General features: G+C 61.5%; 1 long non-coding RNA gene across 2 annotated transcripts; it reads right to left on the bottom strand.

Annotated features, from left to right (window-relative positions):
* Window positions 1-6,931: 6,931 nt before the first annotated feature.
* LOC135976175 (uncharacterized) lies at window positions 6,932-9,845 on the bottom strand. 2 transcript variants are annotated; one of them, XR_010593381.1, is made up of 3 exons: window positions 9,142-9,845; window positions 8,556-8,747; window positions 6,932-7,177 (listed from the first exon to the last, which is right to left on the bottom strand). It is a non-coding gene; the product is annotated as an uncharacterized LOC135976175 (long non-coding RNA). The 2 variants fall into 2 exon arrangements; XR_010593382.1 differs by having other exon boundaries at window positions 6,932-7,174.
* Between the last annotated feature and the right edge of the window lie 117 nt (window positions 9,846-9,962).

The following is a 9,962-nucleotide window of genomic DNA, read 5'->3' as shown; positions in this document are numbered from 1 at the left end:
GTGGGGGTTGGTGGAAGTTTGTGGGGGCAGTGGAGGTGAGGGTGGGGGTGGTGGAAGTTTCTGGGGGCAGTGGAGGGGAGGGTGGGGGTGGGTGGAAGTTTGTGGGGGCAATGGAGGTGAGTGTGGGGGAGGGGGTGGGTGGAAGTTTGTGGGGGCAATGGAGGTGAGTGTGGGGGTGGAAGTTTGTGGGGGCAGTGGAGGTGAGAGTGGGGCTGGGTGGAAGTTTGTGGGGGTAGTGGAGGTGAGGGTGGGGGTGGGTGGAAGTTTGTGGGGGCAGTGGAGGTGGGGGTGACTGTGGGGGGGGGGCCAGTGAGGAGGCCGGGGGTCCCGTCCTCCGTGTGAGCTGGAGCTGCCTGAGCAGGGCTGAGCTGAGGGGGGAGGAGCAGCCCAGGAAGCTCTGTCTCCCGTGGCCGTGGGGAGCGTCTCGGGGAGAAGCGGCCCCGGGGGCAGCGGGGGGACCGGGACCGAGCACAGCGACGGGCCGGGGCCGGGCGGCGATGTCCTGGGGCTCAAAGTGCCACTTAGACCCGACCGGGCACCGCCCTCGCCCCCAGCCCCGCCCCGCTCCGACCCCGCCCCCAGCCCCGCCCGCTCTGCCCCGCCCTGCTCCGGCCCAATCCCGCCCCCAGCCCCGCCCCGCTTGCCCAGGCCCCGCCCCCAGCACTCCCTGCTCTACCCCGCCCCTGCCCCGCCCCCGCCTGGCCCCTGCCCCGCCCCCAGCCCCGCCCCATTCTGCCCCGGCCAAGCCCCGGCCCCGCCTCCCCCGGGGGCTCGGCCTCTGCCCTGATCGCGCTGCCCCACCCCCCAGCCGCCACAGGCCCCGCCCACTGCGACCTCCTTTCGCCTCCGTAGCGCCCCCGCCCCTGAAACTCCCCTACCTAGGCGGAGGCCGGAAGCGGAAGTGAGTGCGGAGCTCAGGACGCCATTAGGAGAAGGTCAGAGGCGCCAGAAGGTGGGGCGGGGCCGTTGCGTGCGGCTTCTGCCAGTCCCGGTGCATTGTGGGATTCCGCCTCCCTCCTAGCGATTGTCTGCTGTTCTCTGTCACGTGTTGTCCTCGCGCCTCCACGCGCCACAATGACCCCGGCCCCCGCGCCTGAGTCTGAGCCCGTGGGGTCCCCTCAGTCCCCATCCCCTCCCCCACCCGCTCCCTGCTCCCTAGAGCCCCGACATCCCCCTCTGCCCCCAACCTGCCCCTTCCCCCCCCAGCCCCTCCCCAACTGATCCCTGCTCCTAGAGCCCCGACATCCCCTCTGCCCCCAACCTGCCCCTTCCCCCCCAACCCCCCATCCCCTCCCCCACCTGCTCCCTGCTCCCTAGAGCCCCGACATCCCCCTCTGCCCCCAACCTGCCCTGTCCCCCCCAGCCCCCCAGCCCCTCCCCCACCCGCTCCCTGCTCCCTAGAGCCCCGACATCCCCCTCTGCCCCAACCTGCCCTGTCCCCCCCCACCCCCCATCCCTCTCCCCCTCCCCCACCTGCTCCCTAGAGCTCCGACATCCCCCTCACCCCCCGCCCCTCCCCCACCCGCTCCCTGCTCCCTAGGGCCCCGACATCCCCCTCAGCCCCAACCTGCCCTGTCCCCCCCCAGCCCCCCATCCCCTCCCCCACCTGCTCCCTGCTCCCTAGAGACCCGACATCCCCCTCTGCCCCCAACCTGCCCTGTCCCCCCCAGCCCCCCAGCCCCTCCCCCACCCGCTCCCTGCTCCCTAGAGCCCCGACATCCCCCTCTGCCCCCAACCTGCCCTGTCCCCCCCACCCCCCATCCCTCTCCCCCTCCCCCACCTGCTCCCTAGAGCTCCGACATCCCCCTCACCCCCCGCCCCTCCCCACCCGCTCCCTGCTCCCTAGGGCCCCGACATCTCCCTTAGCCCCTCAACTTGCCCCATCCCCCCTGCCCCCACGCCCCATACACCCCATGCCCCCAGCCCCGACCTCTGCCCCATCCACCCCCTCCCCCAGCTGCTCCCTAGAGACGTGACATCCCCCTCAGCCCCCAACTTGCCCCTTCTGCCCCTGCCCCAGCCCCCCATCCACCCCCTGCGCCCCGCCCTGTGCCCGTGAGGAACCCTCAGCCCCCGCATCCCCTCCCCCACTTGCTCCCTAGAGCCCCGACATCCCCCTCAGCCTCCATCCCGTCCCCCACCTGCTCCCTAGAGCCCCGACATCCTCCTCAGCCCTCCAACCTGCCCCGTCCCCCCTGCCCTCCCCACCCCATCCACCCCATGCGCTCCATCCACCTCCTGCCCCCCTCCCCCACCCGCTCCCTGTTCCCTAGACTCGTGACATCCCCCTCAGCCCCCAACCTGCCCCGTCCCCCGCAACCACCAACTGCACCCAGGCCCGCCCTGTGCCCGTGGGGACCCCTCAGCACCCCCATCCCCTCCCCCACCCGCTCCCTGCTCTGTAGGGCCCTGACCTTCTCTTCAGCCCCCCAACCTGCCCCGTCCCTGGACCTCCCCAGCCCCCCCTCCACCCCCAGCCCTGCCCTGCGCCCATGGGGACCCCTCAGTCCTGCTCCCCAAACTCCCCCTAGTTCACCCTCAGCCCCCCGTCATCCCCCAGTGCTCCCCTCCCCCACCTTGTCCTCTCTCCTTGGCCTTTCCCTTTGCCCTGCCAATGTGCTGCCTCCCGCAGCGTCCTCCTCCCACCCCGCCCCAATCGACTCCAGCCCATTTCTCCAGTGCTGGGCCCCACGTCCCTGTCACCCCATTGCCTTCTCCATCCCCAGTGTGCGAGTCCCTTATCTCCACTCTCTGCTGCCCCCCAACATGCCGGATTCCCCTTTTCAGCCCCCGTGGGGCCCTCCAACCTGCCCCACCTGTCCTCTCTGGGCTCTCTAAATCCCCCAGTCCCACAGTGCACTTGGTAACCCTACTCTCCTCTACCCCTAGTCCCTTACCTTGGGTCCTCCTGGACACCCCAACCCCACAGTCCCGCCCCCGCATATATCCCAGTCCCTCATTCACACGCTGAGCCAGTCCCTCGGGGCCCCCACTGCCCACCAAACTTCTCCATCCATGAGGCCCGGGAAGGGGGGGCAAGCTCCCAATTTGGCTGGGCTTGGTGTGTATGTGTGTGCTGGGCTCACAAAGGCGTTTTGCTCCCTTGGGGTGGGGTGTGTTTTTTGGCACAAGGTGACATGGTTTGGTAGCCCTGTCGATGCCATGTGGTGTCTGAAATGGGGTGTGTGTGTTCCCATGATGCCCCTTCCCCTCTGCCTGCAGAGCTGAGGACAGACAGGTCTGAGGAGCAGAGCAGGAGTTCTGGGAAGGAGAAGAGTAATATGAAGATGGAGTCTAAGATGACATCAGGTGACTTCTGTGGAGGGAGATATGCTGGACAGCGCCAAGAACTGGGGAGACAACCAGGTGTGAGCCCAGGGTGCAGAGAGAGCTGGGGGAGGGTCTCTGCATCTGTAACACTTCCCAGTCCTCTCTCATAGCACAGATGGAGTCCAAGAGGGATAGGAAGGAGAGGACGAGAGCCCCAGTACTAAAGAAAAATAAGGTGCATCCTAGCTGGGCCTGGGGCTCTGTGGGGTTAAGACCAGTGGAAGACAAGAGTCTCCTGTGCAGAGTGACTATGTTGGGTGCAGGTGCAGTGGGGTGCTTTCTAGTTGTAGCTCTGACAACATCATGGGAAGGGGGTGCAGGGTAGAGCCCTGGGGTGTGGGAGATGCGAGAAGGAGAGCCTGGCCATCACGGCAGATTGTGATGATAACTTTTGTTTTTCCTTCTTGTGTTGTGTTTGGCACCAAGGGAAAGGAAGTGTGTGGTGCGGGTGGGGGACAGAGTCCATCTCGGTGGTGAGATGGAAAGCGAGCGAGAGCGCAAGCGTTGTTGATGCCAGGCAAGACCTGTCCAGCTGGGAGCGGAGCAGCTGTCACTGTCTGTGAGATCAGTGTCTGGTTTGGTGAGGGCTCTGGTCACAGCCCCCCTGGCTCCAGGCAGGGACTTCCCTTTAGCTGGGTGTGGGTTTGTTTAAAAAAAGAACAAAAAAAACCAAGAAAAAGGGTTTCCTGACTAGCTGTGGATTCAAGGGAGTTGATGTTGCCATTTGCGGGGGCTGTTCATCTCTCTGGCCAGCAGTGGTGTTTGCTCCCTAGCAGTAGTTGGGTCCATGAGGGTGACTCCTTGTTCTGAGTTCTGTTTCTTCCTCCTAGGTTTCTCTCTCTCTCTCTTCTCTGTGTTGGCCAACTCACACTCAAACACTCTCTCTCTCCTTTCATGAACACCTGTCATGTTCAGTTGCCTGCATCCTCTTCCTCTGTGCCTCCCCTCCCCCCAGTCTCCTATGGACTAGTCTGGGTCTATCTGCCTATCATAGAATCCGAGAATATCAGGGTTGGAAGAGCCCTCAGGAGGTATCTAGTCCAACCCCCTGCCTAAATCAGGACCAACCCCCAACTAAATCATCCCAGCCAGGGCTTTGTCAAGCCTGACCTTAAAAACCTCTAAGGAAGGAGATTGCACCATCTCCCTAGGTAACCCATTCCAGTGCTTCACCACCCTCCTAATGAAAAAGTTTTTCCTAATATCCAACCTAAACCTCCCCCACTGCAACTTGAGACCATTGCTCCTTGCTCTGTCATCTGCCACCACTGAGAACAGTCTAGATCCATCCTCTTTGGATCCCCCCTTCAGGAAGTTGAAGGCAGCTATCAAATCCCCCCTCATTCTTCTCTTCTGCAGACTAAATAATCCCAGTTCCCTCAGCCTCTCCTCATAAATCATGTGCCCCAGCCCCCTATTCATTTTTGTTGCCCTCCACTGGACTCTTTCCAATTTTTCCATATCCTTCTTGTAGTGTGGGGCCCAAAACTGGACACAATACTCCAGATGAGGCCTCACCAATGCCGAATAGAGGGGAATGATCATGTCCCTCGATCTGCTGGCAATGCCCCTACTTATACAGCCCAAAATGCCGTTAGCCTTCTTGGCAACAAGGGCACACTGCTGACGCGTATCCAGTTTCTCATCCACTGTAATCCCCAGGTCCTTTTCTGCAGAACTGCCGCTTAGCCAGTCGGTTCCCAGCCTGTAGCAGTGGATGGGATTCTTCCGTCCGAAGTGCAGGACTCTGCACTTGTCCTTGTTGAACATCTGGCTGGGCCTGAGCCCCCTTCCGAGGGGCAATGGGGTTCGGCGGGTCTGTGCTGTGTCCCCTCCTGAGGGTGAGGGCGGTGAGCGAGATCCCCCTGTGCAGACGATCTCCTCACACGGTGGCTCCCAGCACTCTAGCCCAGCACTGAGTGTCCCAGAGAGGAGCGGGGAGAGGCCAGGCCAGGTTGGGATTTTGGAGGAGTGATGTGGTTGGTGTGGAGGGCAGTTCAGGTCTCCGGATGGCGGGGGTGCTCTGCACCTCTGACCTCGCAGGTGCCTTGTCACTAGTGTGCCCCTCTCCCTTCTGCACTAGCCCCTGGAGGGCCGTGAGCGCAGGAGTCAGAGCGGGTCCCTGAGGGTTGGTAGCCTCCTGCCTTGAGCCTCAAAGACCCTTTCCACCACAGAGACGGCTGGACATTTCATCTCCGTGCTCCCCTCTGGTTGCTACCTGATGCCCCTGCACTAGCATGATCTGCTCTCTGCCCTGCGGGACCCCTCTCGCGGGCGGGGTCTCCAGAGCCCCGTGCTAAGGGGCTGATCTGCCGTCCTAGGCAGAGGGACACGCCATCCAGGTGAGCCCATGGGCGTTGAGCTCGGTGACCAGGAATGTGCCCTGCACTGAGCTGCCGGCATGGCATGGGCTGGCCTGTGGGGGCAGGTGGTCTGCTCTGTCTCACACTCCGGCCCCTCTGCAGCTTCCTGACTGGGAAAGTGACTTTAAAAGAGCATCTCGATGGCCGTGGGGCTGATTGCTGAGGGGAAGCTGCCTGGCCACCTCTCCTCGCGCCGTCCCTGCAGCGCGGCCTGGCGTAGTTCATTGGTGCAGGGGTAGAGCCCTGCTGCACTGGGGAGCGTCACGGAGGAACGGCTAGATGACGCCGTCGCCAAGGAAAACAAGTGTCCTGTTAACCGCACAGTGCCCTGAGCTGAGCGAAAGAGACCCTGTGCCCCGCCCGCTGCCACTGACCTACCCCGTTGGCCCCTCCCAGAGAGTAATGGGGCCATGTGCTTTCATCTGAGCTTATCCGACCCTGTGACATACGGGGGTCAATGTTGCTCCTGCCTCTGTCCCCGCACCTGCTGCTGTTGCAAACAGGCCCCGTTGCGGGGGGCAGGTGAGGGAGGGGAAAGGGAACAGGCCATGTCAGGGAGGGGAGCAACGTGTGGGCAGTACATTGAATCAGCGCAGGCTGTGACTTCACTTTCTGCCCTATGCCCCGAGCTGCCGAGGGGCCAGATGACGCCCAGCGCCTCTGTGAATACTGGCTGAATGCTGGTAACGTCCCCTTCACGCTGATCAGGAGAGTCCTTTTATCCCCCGTTTGTGACAATCGAGAACAAACCCCTGCTGGCTGACGGGGCACATGCAGTGGAGCCGGGCGGCGTTGGCGAGGAGCGGTACCGCAGCGCCGGCCCTTGGAGACGTTCTCCGCTTAGGACAGTGCACGGTGTGAGCTCTCACTGCGCAGCCTCCACGCTGGAGTAGTTACTCTCAGGAATCGCAGTCCTGATGGAATTACATGGCACAGCCCTGGAGGGGGAACAGCCAAAGAAACCCACCGCAGGAGCATTCAACTCAGAAAGGGGAACTGCACAGACGTGAGGGGGCTCGTTAAATGGAAATTAAAAGCAACACGCCAGGGTGAAATGCCAGCAAAGCGCACGGAGACCGTTTAAAAACACCATGCTAGAGGCTCCCACTACATGTATCCCGCAAATAAAAAACAAACCAGTGCGAGGATAAAAAAAATGCCCCCAGGGCTAAACAGACGAGTAAAAGAGGCACTTTGGAAGTCAAATCCTAGTGAGGAAAATACAAAGACGCATAAACTCTGGCAAGTCAAATGAAAAGTATAATAAGGCCAAAAAAGAACGTGAAGAGCAACTAGCTAAGGCACAACAACTAACAGCAAAGTACTGGTTAAGTACATGGGATGCAGGAAGTCTGCCAAACAGTCAGCAAAGCCACTAGGCGATCGAGGCGCTAAAGGAGCACTCCAGGAAGACCAGGCCATTGCGGAGAAACTTCTGTCTTCAGTGCAGAGGATGCGGAGGAAATCCATACGCGCCAGCCCTGCTTTTTAGGTGACAGATGATAGAATCAAAGAATTATGGACCCATCGGGTTAGAAGGGACTGCAAGGTTCAGGGAGGGCGTTTGGGTGCAGGAGGGGGTTTGGGGTGCGGGCTTTGGGACGGAGTTTGGGTGCAGGCTCTGGACTGGGACAGGGGGTTGTGGTTGGGGTGCAGAAGGGGGTGCAGGCTCTGGGCTGGAGCATGGGGTTGGGCTGCAGGAGGGGGTTTGGGGGCTGGGTGCAGGCTCTGGGCTGGGACTGGGGGTTGGGGTGCAGGAGGGGATATGGGAGGGGGGTTGGGGGCTGGGTGTGAGAGGGGGTTTGGGTGCTGAGTGCAGGCTCTGGGCTGGGACAGAGGGTTGGGGTGCTGGAGGGCGTATGGGAGGGGGTTTGGGTGCTGAGTGCAGGCTCTGGGCTGGGACAGAGGGTTGGGGTGCAGGAGGGAGTTTGGGTGCTGGGTGCAGGGGGTTGGGGTGCAGGAGGGGATACGGGAAGGGGTTTGGGGGCTGGGTGTGAGAGGGGGATTTGGGTGCTGGGTGCAGGCTCTGGGCGGGGCAGGGGGTTGGGGTGCAGAAGGGGGTGCAGGCTCTAGGATGGAGTTTGGGGGCTGGGTGCAGGCTCTAGGCTGGGACAGGGCGTTGGGGTGCGGGAGGGGGTGCAGGGTGTGGGGCTGGGCCAGGGATGAGGAGTTTGGGGTGCAGCAGGCAGGCTGCCCTGGGGCTGGGGTGGGGGGCCAGAGGGGAAGATCCCCCCAGGGACAAGACACTCACCCAAGCGCCGCAGCAGCTCCCCAGATGTCCTAGCTCTTCTCTTGCCCTTACATCCTTCACTTCTCTGGCCATTGGTTTGCTGCATCTCTGAGTCCTCTCTCTATATGCCCTGGCCCAGCAGCTAGTTACCCAGGCTACCCTCCCATTGCCATCCCTGGGGGTATCCTGGGCTGTCAGGGCTGCAGGTTTTGGCCCATGGTCAGTGCAGGCGCTACGGCTGCTGCACACCTACGTGGTGACTCCTGCAGCCCATCGCCAAACTGCGGGGCCATATTCTGCAGGGTGGCCTCCCTGGCTGAGATTCTGGGAGCAGAGACACCCTGGATTCGAGAAGGAAAATGACCCCACCAGAACACACTGGAAATGGCTCCCAGAGACGTCCCAGTGACACCCGACTGTGCAGCCCGGGGTTCTCTGGCAGAAATTCTCCTGCTTCTTCATTGTCACCGCGGGCAAGAGTCTGGCAGTGGGAATGGAGAGGGGGTGTCTGCAGGCAGAGCCTTCCATGGCTTTCTGAATGGGAGCCTGACAGAGCTTGTGCCCGTGGTGAAGGGCCCAGATTCAATCCCCACCCGTGCCCATGGGGTCTCTGTGGCCATGGCTTCCCTTACCCATCACTGCAGGCTGTGCAGGAGGTGGAGGAGAACCTGGCCATGGAGGAGGCAGCCTCTCTGGGTCTGAGCAGCACCGGAGCTGGGGGAGCCGGACGGGAGCTTCTGGTACGGGAGGTTTCACATGCGGTCCATGGAGCTGGAGAGGACAGAGCTGGGCCCAGAGTCCTGGGGCAGCTCCTCAGTTAGTTCCTGTAAGACCCAAAGGAGAAGGTCAGATTCAGGCCCCACTGACCCCTGGGCACTTCCCAGAGAGGCTGCCCAGACACAGCCAGCAGGATCCTCTGGCAACACAGCTGGGCCCTGTCCTCCTGATTCCCTCCTTCCCTTCCAACTTGGCCCTTGCCCAGCCTCTCGCAGCTGCCCCTTACCTTTCCACCCCCAGCCTCAGCTTACCCTCCAGTCCCACGATTCCCCACCTGCCCCCAGCGCTGACGCCCAGAATTTCCTCTTGGCGGTGCCCAGACCTCAGCCCCAGGAATCCCTGCTCTCTGCTGTTCTCTCCAGTGCCCTGCCAAGGGGAGCCCCCTCCTTGTCCGAGGTCTCCTGCCCTCCCGCCAGGTCCCCACAGCCGTCTCTCACTCACCTCTCACTCTCACCACTGTCTTCTCCCCCAGAGCCGCTTTGGAGCAGGGTCATTCTAGGCTGTCCGGCCACCCTTCTGTGCGGTGAAGCACATCGGAGCAGGGGGTGGAGGGAGGCGATGCTTCATAGAGTTTCATAGAGCTTAAGGCCAGAAGGCACCATTGGATCATCTCATCTGACCTCCTGAATGTTCCAGGCCATTAAATTTCACCCACCTACAGTCTGAGTCTCTCACTGTAGTTCATTTTCTCCAGCTCTCAGGTCATTTGTGTGACTCTTTTCTGCACCCTCTCCAATTTAACACCATCCTTTAAAAAACGGACACGAGAAATGCCTGTCACTATTCCATTATCTCTCTTACCAATGCTATAGAGAGAGGTAAGATCCCCCCCTGCTCCTGCTCATTACTGCCCTATTTACACATCTGGGCAAGGGGGACCTGGCCATGGAGGTGGAAGAGGACTTGGCCTTGCCCTCCTCCTCCTCCTCCTCATCCAAGTCATCCTCTTCCGCTTTCTTGTCTATGACCACGTGCTCCATTCCTATGGCCAGGTCCTCCCCCTCCTCTTCTTCTTCCCCCTGCATCAACACATCCTCCTCCTCCTCCATTCCTGGGTCCTCCTAGTCTACAGCCAGGTCCTCTACCTCCTCTTCTGCCTCTTCTTCTTCCCCCTGCATGGCCACATCCTCCTCCTCCTCCTCTGTGGCCAGGTCCTAATCCTCTTCCACTTCCTTTTCCTCCATAGCCAGTACCTCCTCTTCCTTCTCTTCTTTCTCCTGCATGGCCACATCCTCGTCATCCTCCATTACTGGGTCCTCTTC

The sequence above is a fragment of the Chrysemys picta genome, chromosome 17 (assembly GCF_011386835.1).
Source record: "Chrysemys picta bellii isolate R12L10 chromosome 17, ASM1138683v2, whole genome shotgun sequence".
Lineage (NCBI taxonomy): Eukaryota > Metazoa > Chordata > Testudines > Emydidae > Chrysemys > Chrysemys picta.
Note: the sequence above shows the minus strand (reverse complement) of the source record. Positions and strands in the feature narration are given on the sequence as shown.